Source organism: Staurois parvus, unplaced genomic scaffold (genome assembly GCF_062004578.1).
Source record: "Staurois parvus isolate SC_StPar_1 unplaced genomic scaffold, SC_StPar_1.0 ptg000154l, whole genome shotgun sequence".
NCBI classification, from domain to species: domain Eukaryota; kingdom Metazoa; phylum Chordata; class Amphibia; order Anura; family Ranidae; genus Staurois; species Staurois parvus.
The window spans coordinates 24,133,746-24,149,469 of NW_028317950.1; the positions used below are offsets into that span (position 1 = coordinate 24,133,746).

The window sequence follows — 15,724 nt, forward strand, 5'->3', positions numbered from 1 at the left end:
TTGCAAAATATTGTTTATTCCAAGACCCAAGCAATGTCACAAACAAACAGGAAACTTGGGCACGTAGCTTGCCATCAGTCATTCACTCACTCTTGTTTATCTTCGCTCACATTCTCAGAGCCCCCTTGAAGACCGTACCAACAAGAAGGGCCTGACTGGAAGCGTTTGTCTGTGCCAAGACATTAAAGTTTTGGCAGGCTGAATGTGGTCTGTGGACGTATGACGGACCCCGCGCTTCCTGCGGCATGAACCCAGCAGAGTCTCCAGTGCCATCCGGATAAAGGCCTGGAAATTACTGCTTCGCTCGCGTCGGCTGTCCTGGAGGGAGGGAGGGTCAGAAAATAATTGGATATAATAATGTGTGAACAATAAAAAAAAATAAATAATTCCGTTGGGTGGACTGAGCCTTTAACCACATAAAATAGCTTGCATTATCCAGCTGAGGAGAAATATTACCTGTCCAGCCAAGATGCAGTTAAATCATGTTGCAAAGTGACAAGATTGCCGATAAGATAATTAATTCCCTATGCAATATACAAACATTCAGCATTATCATCTATTATTACAGAAAACCTATTTTAGGAAAAACAGGAGTTTTGCCATTACTGTTCTCTCCATCTGACAGTGCCCGTGCCTTGCTGTCATTCTGACCATCTCACTTCATAACTTTTAAGTCACTGACCTGAAATAAGCATGCAAATGAGAACTGATTTTCTTGATCTGAATACAGAAGTTACTGAAAAAAAGGCAGTTGCCAAAGTACATTTATTACTTGCCAGTACTGACTCCTGTGAATTCAAAAACTTCACTTTCTCATTTAGATTTACACCCACCACCTGACACTTCTTAGTTGCACTGAATGTTTGCATCTGTCTGTTGGATGCTATCGGGGTGGAGGGGATGGATCATTTTAGAGATGTACCGGAGGAAGGATCCTCGAAGTGTTGGATGGGGAAAATCTCAGCAATGGGTATATCTCTCCAAGAGGGAGCTAAGATTGGGTCTGCTGGATTCAGTACTGCTAAATATTATCAATGTACAGACTGCCTTTTTCCAAATTTTATTTTAATCTGAATCCAGGAACCACTCTTGTCCAGAAGCTATGCTGTGTGTCTCTGGAGGCATACCACTGATCAAGCGTCACTGAGAAGAAAGGAAATTTAGGACATTTTCCAGATTGTGTATCTTTTTTACTTATCGTGCTTGATTACCTCTTTGCTTCTTAACATGTGTTTTTTTCTCTTGCACTTGGTGCTTGTGTTGTTGGGGATTCTAAGGAGAAAAGAGAGAGAATAATGCAGGAGACTCTGGTAGAGATGAGAGGTGCAGAGTTGAGGAGGATATTTTGGTAGAGGTGAAAGGTGCAGGGTTATGGAGGAGATTCTAGTAAATATTAAATGCATAGAGTTATGGATGAGATTCTAGCAGAGATGACAAGTGGAGAGTTATAGAGAAGAATATGGCCGAGATGAGAGCTGAAAAGTTATGTAGGAGATTCTGGTAGAGATGAAAGGTTGAGGGTTATGGAGTGGATTCTGGTAGAGATGAGAATTATGGAAGAGATTTTGGTAGAGAGGAAAGCTGGAGAGTTAAGGAAGAGGTTCTGTTAGAGAAGATCGATAGAAAGCTGCGGAAGATATTCTGATAGAGCAGAGTCAGAATGGATATTCTGAAAGAAGGAAGATAGATATATTCCAGAAGATAAAAAGGAGAATTGGGGAAGAGATCCCAGGAACAATTAGATATACAAAGTCTGGTAGGATACAATGAAGAGGGCTCAAAGATGGAGGAAGGAGATTATGAGAAGACAGGGATAGAGGAGCCAGTAAGCAACTAACAAGAGAGTACAGACATGGATATTTTGGAGAAACATAAAAACAAACAATGAAAAAAGGCTGAAGTGAAAGGAATGCTCGAGTTTCGGAAAGATTGGAATAGAGAAGGAGAGCAGAGGTATAGGAAAAACGATTACAGAGGATGAAGGACATTGTTAGCTAATTAAAATGTTATTAAAGGCAGGTTAAAAACATGGTGAATTAAATGCCACAAAGAAAATATTAGAGTCTCTCACTCACCCTGTACAGTTTGTTTGACTTGTCACCTGTGAGAGTAAAAAAACAAGGAAAATTGTAGGCTAGGGAACTCAGATGAAATGGCCATAATTTGGCTGATTATTAAAGCGACACTAAGTGATAACCTTAATCTTTAAAAATAATCCATATACATCCATTACTTCATTGCCCTGTAATCTATTTTTCCATTAAATTATTTCTTACTGTGTTTTTCTGCCTCCTTGTAACATCCTCCACGAGCTAGTAAACCTCTACTTTTACCCTCACTTCTGTTTGCATGGAACGAGCATTGCACCTTCGTTGCAGTCATGTGCACTGCTCTATGCACACTACAAATCCTATAGTCCATCTCGCAGCAGGCAAGAGAGAGTGGCTATATTCCCACATACAGTGTGACCATGGAGAATGAACATAGCCACCCTCTAACAGGAAGTTGAATTGTGGCAACAACAAAAAAAAAATAACTTGGAGGAGGCTGAGAGCAATAGAAGGTAATTTTTGAGATACGAATACATCATACTTTTTTTTTTTTTTTAAACAGTTGCGAAGAATACATACTTTAATAGAAATTGTGTTTTTAACCTGAGTTTAGTGTCACTTCAAGATTTTTGGGACCAAATCTTCCCAAACTCTTCCAATAATATAACAATGTATGGAATAATAGCATGTTTGAATACTAAAGCGATAGGAAGTCTAAAAACTTTTAAAAGCTATGTCTGTGTATGCATACATTACATGACTTATGCACAGTATTTCAGCTCAGTATAATGGACTTTCATGAAATTTATGGCCTAAAAGATTCAGCCAGCCAGTTATTAGGTTGAGTCAAAACTGCTTAGCCCACCTTACTTGAATTCATAGATTGAACAGTAAAACAAATCAAGTGCACCATTAGAATTTATATCATCCTATTTAATAAACATCTACCAAAATTTAATTCGGCCTCTCTACTAAGAGCAGCAGGTAGTGAGGGGTCTGCTTTTCCTTGATGTAGTCACCATAATGTTAATATTCCCATTGCACACATTCTTGGAACTGGCTCAGAAGTAGTTGGTGCTGCAACGACATCCAGCTGGCGATTGATAACCTCACAAGTCAACATACACTGCTCAACAAAATTAAAGGAACACTTTTTAATCAGATTATAGCATCAAGTCAATTAAACTCCTGGGATATTGATCTGGTCAGTTAAGAAGCAGAGGGGGGTTGGTAATCAGTTTCAGCTGCTTTGGTGTTAATGAAATTAACAGGTGCACTAGATAGGCAACAATGAGACGACCCCTAAAACATGAATGGTTTTACAGGTGGAGGCCATTGACATTTTTTTTCCCTACTCATCTTTTCTGACTGTTTTTCACTAGTTTTGCATTTGGCTAGGGTCAGTGTCACTACTGGTAGCATGAGGCAATACCTGGACCCTACAGAGGTTGCACAGGCAGTCCAACTCCTCCAGGATGGCACATCAATAGGTGCCATTACCAGAAGGTTTGCTGGGTCTCAAGAGCATGGAGGAGATTTCAGGAGACTGGCAGTTACTCTAGAAGAGTTGGACAAGACCGTAGAAGGTCCTTAACCCATTAGCAGGACCGGCATCTGATCCTTTGTGCAAGGAGGAACAGGATGAGCACTACCAGAGCACTACAAAATTACCTCCAACAGGTCACTAGTGTGAAGGTGTCTGACCAAACAATCATAAACAGACTTCATGAGGGAGGCCTGAGGGCCCAACGTCCTCTAGTGGGCCCTGTGCTCACTGCCCGGCAACATAGAGCACAATTGGCAGTTGCCATCGAACACCATAATTGGCAAGTCTGCCACTGGCACCCTGTGCTTTTCACAGATTAGATCAAGTTCACCCTTAGCACATGTGACAGACGGGAAAAAGTCTGGAGAAGCCGTGGAGAAGGTTATGCTGATTGTAACATGGGTCAATGATGGTCTGGGGAGACATATCCATGGAAGGACGCACAGACTTCTACAGGCTAGACAATGGGACCCTGACTGTCATTAGGTATCAGGATGAAATCCTTGGACCCATTGTCAGACCGTACACTGGTGCAGTGGGTCCTGGGTTCCTCCTGGTGCATGAAGATACCTGGCCTCATGTGGTGAGATTATGCAGGCAGTTTCTGGAGGATGAAGGAATTGATACCATTGAATGGCCCTCATGCTCGCCTGACCTAAATCCTATAGAACACCTCTGGGATATCATGTTTCAGTCTGTCCGACGCTGCCAGTTTGTAGACTCTCCAGGAGCTCAGTGATGCCTTGGTCCAGATCTGGGAGGAAATACCCCAGGACACCATCCATTGTCTCATTAGGAGCATGCTCCGACGTTGTCAGGCATGCATAGAAGCACGTCTACTGAGTACCATTTGAGTTGGTGCAATGAAATTTCAGCAAAATGGACTAGCCAGCTGCATAATTTTTTAACTTTGATTTTTGGGGTGTCTGAATTCAGTCTTCTGTAGGTTGATCATTTTCATTTCCATCAAACAATGGGGAATTCTTCTGTTCCTAACACATTACCCAGTCCACATCAGTATACAGTAGATATCCAGCATGATGTTTTTCCCCATTGAGATCTGATGTGTTTTCAAAGTGTTCCTTTAATTTTTTTTTTGAGCAGTGTATATACAGTGGGTAAAAATAAGTATTCAACACGTCACCATTTTTCTCAGTAAATCTATTTCTGAGGAAAAGGTGCTACTGACATGAAATTTTCACCCCATGTCGGTAACAACCCATGTAATCCATATATACAAAGAAACCAAAACAAACCAAACCAGAACTGCCTAATGGGAGAAGACAGGAATCTGCTGACCTGTGTTTGATAAGCGTATCGAAGGCAGGTCAAGTGCTGCAAATCAAAAGCCATCTACACAAATCCTTACATGTGGTTAATGTTCTGTGATCTGACCAACCTTCCCCTTTCTCCTCTCAAGCCTGAGACCTTGATTCCAATGAGGAATAATCTATTAAAAAGAAGCAGTCTAAAAGTTTACCTTTACATCCAAGACTTTCCAGCTTACAGAAAGAGCTGGGCGAAGGGAAATTATTAAACCATACATGAGTTAAATAGAGACAATATGGTATTCAGTTATTCTGCAACAGTGCTTATAGGATGCATATTGACAACATCCCTTGATTAAGTATGATGATTTCCACTCACAGATTGTCTCAGGCTCATGGAATTTTAAAAGTTTCCAGGTGTGGTCAACCTGTGCCTGACTGACAGCGGTCTGCCCAGGAACTGATGTGAATGTACAGTACAATATATGTAAAGAGTAAATTGACTGCGCTATATAAGTACCTGTAATAAATAATAATTTTCCAGCATGGCTTGTCTCCTGCAATCCCAAGCCATTGTAGTGTGAGTCACGGAGTAATCAGGGATAGCTGGCATTTTATATTAAAAGTGAGTAACACGCCTGTTGTACTCTACACCACTACATACTCATTTGCTGCTGCGTACCACATTCTTGTCACTTCCATCACAGTTCCATAGTCATTCAATTAGATGAGACCTTTAATCACACTGCATGCTAAATTGTATGCTTTTATCTTCTTTCAAAAAATAATTTAGTATTTCATTTAGAGAACTTAAATGTGAACTCAGGACAAACTGTAAAACACACAGATGAAATACATATAAGGGAGTTGTTTTACTTGCCAAAGTATTTGCATTTGTATTTATCCTGTCCTGAGATTTACACAATTCTGGCCCATAGCACACTCCTGCTAGGGAGGACAACTGGCCTTTCTCTACTACCCCCCCCCCCCCCATAATAGTTACAGCTGCAGCAATAAAAGTGTGTAATAAAAACTATCCAGGATGTTAATTACATATACAGTAAAACAGTAACAAAGACCACGGGAATAAAGTTTGCCGTAAAAAAACACATAAATCAGACAGCCCCAGATATGAAGTCCATCTGTTATGAGACCTCAATACATGTGTGGAGTTCCTCTGTTTCGAAGTCTAGTTACATCTGCCTTGAGTCCTTCTGTTATGAGGTTGCGTCAGATGTGCAAAGTCTCTCTGTTATAGGGCCTCATCAGATGTGCGGAGTCTCTTTGTAATTAGGGCCTCATCAGATGTGTGGAGTCTCTCTGTTTTAGGGCCTCATCAGATGTGTGGAGTCTATCTGTTATAGGGCCTCATCAGATGTGTGTGGAGTCTCTCTGTTATAGGGCCTCATCAGATGTGCAAAGTCTCTCTGTTATAGGGCCTCATCAGATGTGCAGAGTCTCTTTGTAATTAGGGCCTCATCAGATGTGTGGAGTTTCTCTTTTTTAGGGCCTCATCAGATGTGTGGAGTCTATCTGTTACAGGGCCTCATCAGATGTGCATGGTCTCTCTGTTTATAGGGCTTCATCAGATGTGCGGAATTGCCCTATCACAGGGCTTTGTGAGGACTGCAGTGTCACTGTTTTGTAGGTGTCTTTAAGATGTCATGTTTCTCTCTGTTGTGGGGGTCTTTCAAATATTAGGCGTCCCTCTGTAATAGTGGTATTTTAGCTGAGTGGAGTCTCTCTGTTATGGGGCCCTGGCAGATGTGTGGAGTCCCTTCTGTTATGGGATCATACAGATTTTCAGTATCCCTTTGCTGTGACAGTTTCTCAAATGTATAGAGTTCCTCTGTTATGGGGGTCTTTCAGGTATGAAGTTTCTACCTGTTATGGAGAGGTATGTCAGATGTGTATAGTCCCTCTGCTATGGAGGTTTGTCAGGTGTGTGGAGTATCTTCGGTATGGTGTCTGTCAGGTGTGTGCAATACCTCTGTTTTAGGGATTAGTCAGACGTGTGGAGTCTGTCTATTGTGGAGGTCTCTCGGTCAGGTGTGTAGAATCCTGTTTTGGGGGTCTTTTAGATGTGTGGAATGCTTCTGTTATGGGGTTCTTTCTAATGTGCAGAGCCCATGTGTAATAGGGGTCTCTCAGATGTACAAAGTCCCTCTGTTATGAGGGTTGGTTAGATAAGCAGGGGTCCTCTGTGAGTCTTTGTCAGGCGTGAAGTGTCTTTCTGTAATGGGAGTACTTCAGATAGTAGGTGTCCCTTTTGTATTTCATATATCAGGTGTCCCCCTGTTATGGGGGTCTTTCAGGTATTAGGTGTCCTTCTGTTATGGGGGATCTTTCAGATATTCAGTGCCCCTCTGTAATGGGGGTCTGTTAGATGTGCAGAATCCCTCTGTTATGAGGCTCAGTTGAGAGTGCGGTGTTATTATGGTCTTTCCGATATTGAGTGTCCTTCTTTGTGGGGCTCATACAGATAGTAGGTATCACTTTGCTGTTACAGTTTCTCAAATTGTTTATTTATTACAGATACTTATATAGCGCTGTCAATTTTACGCAACGCTTTACATATATTGTACATTCACATCAGTCCCTAACCCTCAAGGGGTGTACAATCTAAGGTGGATAGTGTTCCTCTGTTATGGGGGTTGTTATGGGGATCTTTCAGATATGAAGTTTCCACCTGTTATGAAGAGGTCTGTTAGGTGTGCAGAGTCCCTCTGTTATGGGGCTCTGTCAGGTGTGCATAGTCCCTCTGTTATGGGGCTCTGTCAGGTGTGCATATTCCCTCTGTTATGGGGCTCTGTCAGGTGTGCATAGTCCCTCCTGTTATGGGGCTCTGTCAGGTGTGCATATTCCCTCTGTTATGGGGCTCTGTCAGGTGTGCATAGTCCCTCTGTTATGGGGCTCTGTCAGGTGTGCATAGTCCCTCTGTTATGGGGCTCTGTCAGGTGTGCATAGTCCCTCTGTTATGGGGCTGTCAGGTGTGCATAGTCCCTCTGTTATGGGGTTCTGTCAGGTGTGCATAGTCCCTCTGTTATGGGGTTCTGTCAGGTGTGCATAGTCCCTCCTGTTATGGGGTTCTGTCAGGTGTGCATAGTCCCTCTGTTATGGGGTTCTGTCAGGTGTGCATAGTCCCTCTGTTATGGGGTTCTGTCAGGTGTGCATAGTCCCTCTGTTATGGGGTTCTGTCAGGTGTGCATAGTCCCTCTGTTATGGGGTTCTGTCAGGTGTGCATAGTCCCTCTGTTATGGGGCTCTGTCAGGTGTGCATAGTCCCTCTGTTATGGGGTTCTGTCAGGTGTGCATAGTCCCTCTGTTATGGGGTTCTGTCAGGTGTGCATAGTCCCTCTGTTATGGGGTTCTGTCAGGTGTGCATAGTCCCTCCTGTTATGGGGCTCTGTCAAGTGTGCATAGTCCCTCTGTTATGAAGAGGTCTGTCAGGTGTGCATAGTCCCTCTGTTATGGGGCTCTGTCAGGTGTGCATAGTCCCTCTGTTATGGGGCTCTGTCAGGTGTGCATAGTCCCTCTGTTATGGGGCTCTGTCAGGTGTGCATAGTCCCTCTGTTATGGGGTTCTGTCAGGTGTGCATAGTCCCTCTGTTATGGGGTTCTGTCAGGTGTGCATAGTCCCTCTGTTATGAAGAGGTCTGTCAGGTGTGCATAGTCCCTCTGTTATGGGGCTCTGTCAGGTGTGCATAGTCCCTCTGTTATGGGGTTCTGTCAGGTGTGCATAGTCCCTCTGTTATGGGGTTCTGTCAGGTGTGCATAGTCCCTCTGTTATGGGGTTCTGTCAGGTGTGCATAGTCCCTCTGTTATGAAGAGGTCTGTCAGGTGTGCATAGTCCCTCTGTTATGGGGCTCTGTCAGGTGTGCATAGTCCCTCTGTTATGGGGCTCTGTCAGGTGTGCATAGTCCCTCTGTTATGGGGCTCTGTCAGGTGTGCATAGTCCCTCTGTTATGGGGCTGTCAGGTGTGCATAGTCCCTCTGTTATGGGGCTCTGTCAGGTGTGCATAGTCCCTCTGTTATGGGGCTGTCAGGTGTGCATAGTCCCTCTGGTATGGGGCTCTGTCAGGTGTGCATAGTCCCTCTGTTATGGGGTTCTGTCAGGTGTGCATAGTCCCTCTGTTATGGGGCTCTGTCAGGTGTGCATAGTCCCTCTGCTATGGGGCTCTGTCAGGTGTGCATAGTCCCTCCTGTTATGGGGCTCTGTCAGGTGTGCATAGTCCCTCTGTTATGGGGCTGTCAGGTGTGCATAGTCCCTCTGTTATGGGGCTCTGTCAGGTGTGCATAGTCCCTCTGTTATGGGGCTGTCAGGTGTGCATAGTCCCTCTGGTATGGGGCTCTGTCAGGTGTGCATAGTCCCTCTGTTATGGGGTTCTGTCAGGTGTGCATAGTCCCTCTGTTATGGGGTTCTGTCAGATGTGCATAGTCCCTCTGTTATGGGGTTCTGTCAGGTGTGCATAGTCCCTCTGTTATGAAGAGGTCTGTCAGGTGTGCATAGTCCCTCTGTTATGGGGCTCTGTCAGGTGTGCATAATCCCTCTGTTATGGGGCTCTGTCAGGTGTGCATAGTCCCTCTGTTATGGGGCTCTGTCAAGTGTGCATAGTCCCTCTGTTATGGGGCTGTCAGGTGTGCATAGTCCCTCTGTTATGGGGTTCTGTCAGGTGTGCATAGTCCCTCTGTTATGAAGAGGTCTGTCAGGTGTGCATAGTCCCTCTGTTATGGGGTTCTGTCAGATGTGCATAGTCCCTCTGTTATGGGGTTCTGTCAGGTGTGCATAGTCCCTCTGTTATGGGGTTCTGTCAGATGTGCATAGTCCCTCTGTTATGGGGCTGTCAGGTGTGCATAGTCCCTCCTGTTATGGGGCTCTGTCAGGTGTGCATAGTCCCTCCTGTTATGGGGTTCTGTCAGGTGTGCATAGTCCCTCCTGTTATGGGGCTCTGTCAGGTGTGCATAGTCCCTCTGTTATGGGGTTCTGTCAGGTGTGCATAGTCCCTCTGTTATGGGGCTCTGTCAGGTGTGCATAGTCCCTCTGTTATGGGGCTCTGTCAGGTGTGCATAGTCCCTCCTGTTATGGGGCTCTGTCAGGTGTGCATAGTCCCTCCTGTTATGGGGTTCTGTCAGGTGTGCATAGTCCCTCTGTTATGAAGAGGTCTGTCAGGTGTGCATAGTCCCTCTGTTATGGGGCTCTGTCAGGTGTGCATAATCCCTCTGTTATGGGGCTCTGTCAGGTGTGCATAGTCCCTCTGTTATGGGGCTCTGTCAAGTGTGCATAGTCCCTCTGTTATGGGGCTGTCAGGTGTGCATAGTCCCTCTGTTATGGGGTTCTGTCAGGTGTGCATAGTCCCTCTGTTATGAAGAGGTCTGTCAGGTGTGCATAGTCCCTCTGTTATGGGGCTCTGTCAGGTGTGCATAGTCCCTCTGTTATGGGGTTCTGTCAGATGTGCATAGTCCCTCTGTTATGGGGTTCTGTCAGGTGTGCATAGTCCCTCTGTTATGAAGAGGTCTGTCAGGTGTGCATAGTCCCTCTGTTATGGGGCTCTGTCAGGTGTGCATAATCCCTCTGTTATGGGGCTCTGTCAGGTGTGCATAGTCCCTCTGTTATGGGGCTCTGTCAAGTGTGCATAGTCCCTCTGTTATGGGGCTGTCAGGTGTGCATAGTCCCTCCTGTTATGGGGCTCTGTCAGGTGTGCATAGTCCCTCCTGTTATGGGGTTCTGTCAGGTGTGCATAGTCCCTCCTGTTATGGGGCTCTGTCAGGTGTGCATAGTCCCTCTGTTATGGGGCTCTGTCAGGTGTGCATAGTCCCTCTGTTATGGGGCTCTGTCAGGTGTGCATAGTCCCTCTGTTATGGGGCTCTGTCAGGTGTGCATAGTCCCTCCTGTTATGGGGCTCTGTCAGGTGTGCATAGTCCCTCCTGTTATGGGGCTCTGTCAGGTGTGCATAGTCCCTCCTGTTATGGGGCTCTGTCAGGTGTGCATAGTCCCTCTGTTATGGGGCTCTGTCAGGTGTGCATAGTCCCTCCTGTTATGGGGTTCTGTCAGGTGTGCATAGTCCCTCCTGTTATGGGGTTCTGTCAGGTGTGCATAGTCCCTCTATTATGGGGTTCTGTCAGGTGTGCATAGTCCCTCTGTTATGGGGCTCTGTCAGGTGTGCGGAGTCCCACTGTTGTGGGGGTCCTTTTAGATTTGTGAAGTTTTTCTGTTAGGGGGGTCTGTCACAAGTGCAAAGCCCCTCTGTAATGGAGGTCTGTCAGATGTATAGAGTCCCTCTGGTATAGGGGTCAATCAGATATATGGAGTCCCTCTGTTATGTGGATCTGTCAGGTTTTTAGAGTCCCTCTGTTATGTGGATAAGTCAGATGTGCGGAGCCCCTCTGTAATGGGGTCTAAGATGTACGGCTCCCATCTTTTATTCTTTCAGTTGTGATGTGTTTGCATGTTATGAAGGTCTGTCAGCAGCCACACATGCACCCCTGGGTACATACCTTTTGCCTCTGGCATCTTGCCCCAGTGGCCGGCTTTCAGTGACTGAGGGATAGAGTCTGCAGGTAACCAGTCAGCAGCAGGCACCGCCCATATTTAATGCCCCTCCCTGAAAGCCCCCCAGTGCACGAGAGAAGGGGCAGATTCCAGAAATGTGCAGAGAATGTGCACAATCAGAGTCAGAATTGCTGATCCAGCTATAGAGAGTGTGTTGACGACCCCTGACCCCCCCAGCCTGTCAAAATTAACTCTTGCATCACCAGCTGACTTTGCTGTCACATGCAGCGATCTATTATGCCACCTCTTGCATTGTCACTTGTTTTTACATGGCTGATGTGCAAGACCAGCAGCTCAGCAATCACTGCTGCAAACTGGCACACTGACCACAAAACATTTGCTAAACAACTGCAATACTGACAGAGGCCTTTCATATGTTATTCATGGAGAGCTTTTTGAACATTTCCCTTCACGTTGTACTGTTATTGTTGATTTGTACAGTGACAACATATTCTTCAACACCGTGTGGACATGCTGGGCTCAGAACAATAACATGAACATGTACACACATATACACTACACTAGAGAAGCCTGCTCAAAACAGATTACCATTGAAAAAGAAATATATGGATGATCCAGAAACAGATTTTATATATATAATAAAAAGCATATTGTTGATAGTATCACATGAGAGGGGATACACTATTGTAGGAAGACCAGATTTGAGGGGGTGTTTGAAGCCAAGATGGTCAACCTACTTCACGTAGTACACATCAGGTGTGGCCCCGACATCACCAAATGGCCACACAAACGTGCCATGTATATAATGCTTTGGAATATGGTCAGAGATTGGATGCACTACAGTAGATGTCTATGCTACAGAAGATTGTTAAACTCAATACTGTAGGGACATGCAGTACTGTAGCAGACAATCAGAGAGTGGGGATATGTTGCAAGAGACTGCTGGAGATCATTGTCATTACAGTCCTTTTAACAAGTCAGTGCTCCCTACAGCCCCCTTAAAAAATGACTGGCACCACATTTGATATTAGCCTCAGCAATATCAAATAGTTCCAGATCAGGGTTCCAACAGTCTAACTGAACGCTTGGGCCCATGCCACATGGAAGCTGAGTCACCTGGCACATTTTCTAGAGAGGAGTCTGCTCTTCACTGCCAGGAGGATGATTTCTTCCCCTGACTGCCACCACTCCCAGCCAGACCAGGTTTACCTTGCAACCAAAGACCCTGTGCCCCAGCATCTGTGTAGTGTATCATGAGTTGCATGTGTTCCGCCGCCTGCAGCCTTAGTGTGCACTGGCCTTCCGTATATACTTCCACTCGGGTATCAGGCATCCTCCTGAATAACAGCACTCTAGCCAGAAGGAAAGTCCATATTCTTTATTTGCATAAAGAGTAAAATGTCCAAACATTTGGCAATATGAATAAGGCACCAGGTTACTGCAGGTATTTCAAGGCCCATATGTAAGGGCCCTGTTTGCGTTTTGCTACCCTGCTTCTCCAGATGGGTTAGTCACATATCTTCCTTTTTGGAGAAACTCCACCATGTTGTGTCACACACTCTTGGCCTGAAGCCTGTAACCTGGAATAAAGTATGTCCAGTAGAAAAGCATTTTCAGCGCTTTACTGCAAACCTCTTAGTCAATCACACTGGCACAATGACATTTCTTCTTTTTCATAGAACAGGAGACATAATATGACTCCTTTAACAGTCTTTAGTACAGAACATGACTTCCTGAACAGTAGTCTCTTTAGTGCAGAATACTTGATATAATCACAGTACTGTTTCTGCCATCTTCCCAGATGTCACCAGACACCTCCTACAGGTGTTCCACATATTGGGTGTTCTTCTCTTACATATAGGGTATTTCTCATTTAGACCCTGAGGGTGGCCTGAACAAGGCCACAGAGCCTGCTAAACGAAGGTCAGGGGTGGCAAGGTTTCTCCATCCCCTATGTATCTTCCTCCAGTCACCCTGGCAGTTCAGCCCTGCAGAGGGCTCTCTCTCCTCAAAGCACAGAACCACATCTTGCTGGTCAGGGGTGTCCTATTCCCATACCACTACTCCCACCAGGCCTCACCCATAGCTGGCATATATAGAGCATAAACTCCACCTACTGCATCACCACAGGAGGAACTACAAATAAACGGGCACAACACCTGCTAACACATAGCTAAGGAAGCCCACATGAGGGAACCAATACAGTTCTACAGGCTCTCTGCCTCATTCTTCCTGCTCAAGGCACACCACCGCTCTCTTCTCTCCTAGGCTGCATCCACTTTATATCAGGGATCCTGCCAGAAGGGCAAAGACAACAGGTCATTTTATGTAAAGGAGGAGACTCTTAGCTGGGAAATAAATTAACCCCTTACTACAGGTGAGACCGAGGGCTGCACGGAAGGTACCAAAGGACCTCTGGTTAGGCAAGGAAAACTTTGACTGCTGCCTAGTGGGCCTGAGGGCCACATAATAGATTCCCAATGGCTGCAGGTTGAGCACCAGTAGTTTATAAACTTGGAGTAATGGGGAAATCCTGGTAGTATAAGGAAAAAAGTTCCAGAAAAGGAGAGTAGCACAAGAGAAGTCCAAGAGGAGCGAGCAAGAAGTGACTACAGAAATATCAAAGAGAACTTGTCAAAATAGAAATACCGATAGGTACCAAAAAGGTTGCAGGTTGGCCACCAGTAGTTTAAAGACTTGTTGGAATGGGGAAACTCTTGTGGCATAAGTTTAACCCATTGAAATGTTATTGCTTGCAGTACATTACAATGGACATTAGATGGTGGTGGCCTGCTATTCTGGGTTACTCACATTGACAGAACAGCCCTTTGGAACTTGTATTTCTGACAGCAGGACTTGGCTGATAAGAAGAGTGCCTAGGACTATTTCCCAGGGGAGGTAGCGTGTGTGTAAGGGGGGGGGGCATATAAATATCAAAGCCCAGGAGGTTGGGGAAGATAGTGCGGAGGGAGATTAAGGGAGAAGGAGGTGTGCTGAGGGAGAAGGAGGAGTGCTGATGGCTTAAGTGCTGAACTAGGCCGCGGATCAAAGACTGGAGAGAGCGGAAAGAACTTACTGACCACTCTACCTGCCAAGCAGACCACTCTGACAGCAGGAGACAGAGCAGAACACCTAGTCTCAACCAGAGGGCCTGTGGACTGTTCCTATCTATTGGGAAAGACGGATTGCAGCAATCTGCCGAGCCACATTGATCAGGTGAGAGAGGCCCATGCATCTACTAACAAAGTGAACATTCATAGTTATCTACCTGCACATAGTTGTGAACATTACATACAGTTGCCCTAGTTTGCAGCCTAGTTTTACCAGTGTCATCGTTTGTATATTCTGCGGTCAGCTAAGTGCACTGCAGATGTATTCCGTTATAGATCAAGATACAGCAATGCCAATTGAATCAATCAGTCCCTTTCCCTTTTCTGTAGAGCAGAATTCTTTCTACTGGTCATCCATTTCCTTTGTCCATAGACACATATGCCAATCATTGCTATTTACTATGTCAAGCTCAGTTCATGGTTAGAGCTCTTAAAGGGAACCTTGCACTAATTCTTTACCATCAATCAGGGAAGTGTTAAATCTTCTCCTTTTTCCTCACTATCTTTGATGTGACCACCCTAAGGAACTACCATCCACCCCTTGATGCACCTTTACATAAATTGGGCCCCAACAAGCATGCAGAAGACATTATAGAGCTCATAAAGGGGACACTGCCAAGTATAACTGAGAATTCTCTTTATTTCACATCTAATCCTTGTTATCTAGCTCTGAGGACCCACAGTGAGTGTATCTGTTATTGATAGTCATTCCTGCACACTGGGGAGTGAACAGTCTCCTCAGACTGGAGGCAGTGGACTATTTCTGAAAGCAGGCCTGCTAATAGTCATTGTTCCTTCATTGTGAATGTCGTTACTTTCGCTCACAATTACCAAGAGTGATCATATTTTCTGTCCATATCAGTGTTATGTTGTTATTCTTGACTCAGTTACCTCCAATTCCAATATAAACTTCAATTTGGTTTATACTACTGTGTGTGAGTCCATTTTACAGTTGTGATTTATTTGGGTCACCAGAGTATGCTGGTGTTAGCAGAGGTTGGGCTTTCAATGAGAGGTCCAGATTGACAGGGAAACCAAAAATTATTAAGCAACCCTTAAGGGGGTGGTGCTACATAAGAAAAAAGTTCCAGAGAAGTTGAGTAGCTCAAGAGACGTTCAAGAGGAGTGAGCGAGAAGTTGTGAACACAGAAAAGTTAAAGAGAACTTGTCAAAATAGAAATACAGCAGCTGCTACTGTCAACTTCTCTTCTAGAGTGAACCCACCTTAAATCAGGGATCC

General features: G+C 45.0%; 1 pseudogene across 1 annotated transcript in view; it reads right to left on the reverse strand.

Annotated features, from left to right (window-relative positions):
* Positions 1–15,724, reverse strand: part of LOC149463671 (uncharacterized) — a 16,729-nt pseudogene continuing 1,005 nt past the window's right edge. The window contains exons 2-5 of the transcript XR_016312432.1: positions 11,359–11,415; positions 2,076–2,101; positions 1,212–1,272; positions 1–318 (exon numbers count right to left, since the gene is read on the reverse strand). The product of XR_016312432.1 is annotated as an uncharacterized LOC149463671 (transcript). The remainder of the gene's footprint in view (positions 319–1,211; positions 1,273–2,075; positions 2,102–11,358; positions 11,416–15,724) is intronic.